Genomic DNA, 5199 nt, shown 5'->3' on the forward strand with positions numbered 1-5199 from the left:
ACATCGAACATATCAATATCTTCTTAAAAAAGTCACGAAAAGGAATTTTAAAACGAAATAAACGATTAGCAAAGAGCACCTGGTGGATGTCACTAACGCCTCGCTTGTAATGCCCGTCTAGGAACCTTGGCAGCTAGTGACGGAGGTTGTCTCGCCTCCGGCCACGACGAGAGAAGAGGCGCAGGAGGAACTCCTCTCTTCCCGAAAATGCCTTTTGTGTGTCGGAGAAGTCGCTATTGTCCCCCTACAAGATTACAGAAGATTAACCCGTCACTCAAAATTCGTACAAAAGCAGCCGCTTCGGCGGCTGGAACGACTAGGCCATCCTTTCGACGTCAGCCTCGCCGTAGCTTTGCTCGTCTTGAGACGACCTACGTCATGATTGAGTTGGATGTCACGTGGTCTCCGCTGGGCCTTCACCGAGCGCTTGCCAGAGTGGGCCGTTTATAACGAAAAATACAGCCACCACGCTCAAAATACAGACGTGCGATTGTCATTTACGGATATTGTGGATCATATTCAACCTATTTTTGAACACGACGGGAATATTTCAAATTTTGTTGAAGTACCCCTTTAAGCATACCGTTACCATGTTCTGCGTACCGTATTACAGATTACAGGAGCCTTTGAAGCATGCTTTTAAGCGCGCGCCCGGGTGATGCTGTCACCGTTGGGGGCGCGCTTAAAAGCATGCTTCAAAGGCTCATAAGCTGAGAATGCAGCCAAAGCTACTGACGCCAGCTAGCCACCGCTCCTGGCTTTGAGACATGCATTTCTTCTGGTATGCGGTAATACATTGTTTTGATCTCTCCATGCCGCTGGAAGGTGTTTACGAAAAATGCGTGATTGTTACACCTTCCTGTTTTGCCCCATCACTGTATTCTCGCATATTCCAGGTTGGAACGTTTAATTATTTTTTTGTTCGCCCCGCATACCAGATACAGGACCCACGTGACAGAGAACGTCAGGAAACAGAAAGCGTCTACATGCTCGCCAAGTTTTTATTTGTACATGGCATATGAGAGCCCAACTACCCAAAACACAATTTCCGGCCCGGAATTCGTTTACTTTCCGCCCGAAAACCGCCGATCGGGGACTGGCCGGTTTGAGTAACGCTCACTCTCTTCTCCTGGTCACGTGTCGATTTCTATGGTTCGGACACAACCACCGCGGGGTCATCGAAGGCACACGCTCAATATTAAAAATAAAAAACACATAATTTCTTGTGACTTCTAAAAGAGCTGCAAATACGTTGATAAAACATCAAAGTATTAAGCATCTCCTCGATCCATGGTTACTTATCTCATCGGCCGAACTTTGTGCGAGTATCCGACCGATTATCTGCTCATTTTTTTTATCTACTTCTGGGGTTCCTCAAGGCAGTAACCTCGGTCCTTTGCTGTTTTTAATTTTTGTAAATGATCTAGCTTCCTGTTTTAAACACACGCGGTTTTTGTTATTTGCTGATGATATTAAGTTGTTTACAGCGGTTAAAACGGTTGACGATTGTGAATGTCTTCAGCGTGATATAGATTCTATTTCGGCGTGGTGTTTTTCAAATTACCTACTCTTAAATGAGTCGGAGACGAAAGTTATGTCCTTTTCTAGGAAGCGTGAAATTGAGTTTTCCCTATGGATTAGATTCCACCAATATTACTCGCGTCGAGGTCATCCGGGATCTAGGCGTTTTTATCCTGCGATTTATTTCAAACATCACGTGACTACAATTACGAATGCTTCCTTTCGAGTGCTGGGAGCCATTACACGAGCTACACGCGATTTTTCTAAACCACTTTGTATCCTAACTTTGTTTTCTTCGCTGGTGCGTAGTCGTGTTGAATATGCCTCAGTTGTCTGGAACTGTATTGGAGTGACAAATTCAGGTGTAGTTGAGAGTGTTCAACGTATACATATATATAGGTTCGTTCGTGTTTTGTTTGATCGTTATTTTCAGCCGAATTATTTCTAAAGTTATGAGAGGATTTGTGAACCCGTAAAGTTAGACTCGTTGCACAACAGGAGAACAATTCGTGAGCTGACATATTTGTATAAGATTGTATAAGATTTAGAAAACTATGTAGCCCTCCACAGCATCATATAGGAAGACCCCATGTCAAATATTACGATCTAATTCCGTTTATATGGACGCTTTGCAGCAGCTGTGAATGGGTGCCGCCATAAGCGACCTTCTGTTTTTGTTACCTTTTATTACGATTACTTCACTTGATCATTACCACCGCAGGGAAGGTTATTGCCCTTTTAGGTTCTGCTGCATCTTTCTCCACAGCACTGACCTTTGTGGAGGCTCGTCAACGCCCGCTTTAGTTGCTTGGACTCTGGCATGATGTGTAAGGCGTCTATATTTAATAAACTGGCCAGCAAACCTTCAAGCGAGCCAAGTCGCCGAAATCTGCCAACTCTAGCGTGCGGAGCGAGGCGCAATCACCAGCGCAGTCAATGCCACGGAGATGGAGCGGCCAACGTTGAGCCACTACGTCAGAGGCATGCGTACGTCATTCTCACGTTATGTTTGTTTTTACTTCTCAGAGCGAAATTGAACGATGACGTCATGAGTTTCTCCTCCCGGTGTTGGCTGACCGGGCGTTCACGTGTTCACCGTAACACGGATGCGCCTGGGATGCGCTGCCCTGCGCGCTTATCGGTCTGTTTCTCCGCTCCTTTTCTCCTCTTTCGTCTTCTCCCCTTCCCCCTCGCCCCCGGGCCATCACCGTCCACGCCATGCAAGCGACCTGCCCGCGTCCAATAAAAAAAAAAAAAAAAAGACCTTGCTCGGTTTTTCGCTTTCTCCCGAACGTCACAAGACCACGTGGTTCGACGTGACGTGCCATGACTCTGACGACCCGAGACCAATGTTGCCTGACGCAACCGAAGTTTCGGTTTCGGTATCTGCTGTTGTTTAAATTAGGATTACACAAATAATATTCCACATTTCGCGAATCCGAAGACGTAGAGTTGTTTAGTAGTGCTTTGTGAATGTGAATCACATGGAAGCCTAAATTTTTCTGAATTGAGCAGAGTTGCCCTTTAATCACATCTACTTGCACGTTCCTCGTAAGTCTTGTAGACTTCATATTTTGATTTATTCTACCAACCTTTACCATGCTGCACCCATGACACGCCTACAACTGACTTATAACCATTTAGAACAGATTTAGGCGAATGCTAGCCTCGATGTTTTTGATGAAAAGCGTAAATTTCGAAAGCGTGTTGAGGCTATTGTTTTTTTCCTAACGTTTCGCTTTTATTCTGTTTAATATTTTACTACTCATTGACTCATTGATAAGTGCACCACTAAGGAGGCGTTAAGCTGTTGGTGGGTCATTGAAAATAAGAATAAATAAATAAATAAATAAATAAATAAATAAAGGTTGCACAGGCACGTCTGGTTTCGGTTTCGGTATCGAGCAGTTGTGTTTTTTTACGTTATTAAAAATATAAGATACGCTGTAGCAAAACATTGATAGGGTATACTTCTGACACCAAAATAAATCGCCTGGCAAAAAATAAAAATAAATATTTTGGGGGTGTCAGTGACACCTCCAAAGAAACACTGACACCCCCAAAATGTTCCTTTTTTTTTTTTTTTTTGCGCGGCGATTTACTATGGGTGTCAGAAGACTACCCATTCAATATTTTGCTACAGCGTCTACGTATGTTATTAATAAAGTAAAAACACGATACTGCTCGAAACCGAAACCGAAACTGAACTGGGGAAGAAGAAATATGGGGGAGAGAGGTGAAGTAAAGTGGTAATTTGAGCTAGTTGGTACATCACTAAAATAAAACGGCGCAAAAAAACGTTGGAGAAAGAGAAAACAGCGCTCTTTCGTTCTACTACTTTTCCCTTCCTCCGACGTTTTGTGCGCTGTTTTGTCTTAGAGACAAAAGGCAGAAGCCGCGTAGCTGTGATACTTTCTTTTTTTCCAATCAACGTTTTGCAGTTTCTTAAAAGCCACAAAAATCTGTATCATATGTTTCTTTTCTACTTTTAATATTGCGTGCCTTCGATGACCCACGACTTCGAATATATTTGGTGGTTGTGTCTAAACCATAGAGAACGGCACGTGACCACGGAGAAGAGAATGTGCGCGACACAAACCGGCCAGTTTTCGATCGGCGGTTTTCGGGCGGAAAGAAAACAAATTCCGAGCCGCGAATTGTTTTCTGAGTAGATGGGCTCTCATATAATATGTACAAAAAAAAAAAAAAAAAATTGGCGAGCATAACTACCCTGTCAGTGTCCCTTTAAGGGTGAAAGGGGTGTAGTGCGGTACGCGGAACACGGTAACGGTTCGCTAAAAGTAATATTGTTAGGTTGGTCCGCCTTAGTACACCTACACTGATTCACGTCGTAGAAGAAGATTTTAGCCAATGCAGCATACCCCCCCCCCCCCCCCCACACCAAAAAAAAAAAAAGAATGTTTAATGGCATGTTTCTTTTTTTTAATTATTATTTTTAACGTGCTTGACGCAGTGGGTATCACAAGACCGCAGGCTCAATCCCCGCATCCCAACGGGCAGAGCGGGGATTGAGCCCGGGGATCCCTGCGTTGTGCGGCGCAATATTTCGCTATAGACGTGCTCCGAACTGCTGTTCGCTGTCACACTCGGCCACCGGAAACCCGAAAACGTTGACGTGGATTCAGAAAGGCCGAGTTTAGTTTTGATGAAGATGGGCTCATTTAGCCAAACCGATAACTTTGGCTAGAATATTCCCCCGGGTAAGCCCCCGGGATTTCACTAAAGGCTCATTTTGTTCAAGTTTCTGACTTCGTCATTTTCCACCTTTTTTATTTTATTTTTTTTTTCAAATAGGTGCTGCCACCTGGACACGCGTCTGGGTTTCCCGCGGATTGACTGGCTCGAAAAACAACGCGCTCACAAGGCCTCTTCCACCCATTCGACACCCAAAACGTCAGCTGTACACCCTGTTGGCCCATGGAGATCCTGTAACCTAGATACGGCTCCCTCAAACCTCGCCTTTGTCCCCAGTGTGGATTATTTTCGGTCCCGAAGTTGATACAAGGAAGCCAGCTTTCCTCTTTGTTCAGTCAGAGGGAAGAGAAAGAGAGAGAGGGAGAGAGACCAAATCCATTTACTCTCGAACCGATATTTCTAAAAAAAGGATAGCTACTTTCATTCAATGCCGAATTCAAGAATGCATCTACTAATGGGGCT

This window comes from Ixodes scapularis, unplaced genomic scaffold, assembly GCF_016920785.2.
Source record: "Ixodes scapularis isolate PalLabHiFi unplaced genomic scaffold, ASM1692078v2 PGA_scaffold8__174_contigs__length_109621045, whole genome shotgun sequence".
NCBI lineage: Eukaryota > Metazoa > Arthropoda > Arachnida > Ixodida > Ixodidae > Ixodes > Ixodes scapularis.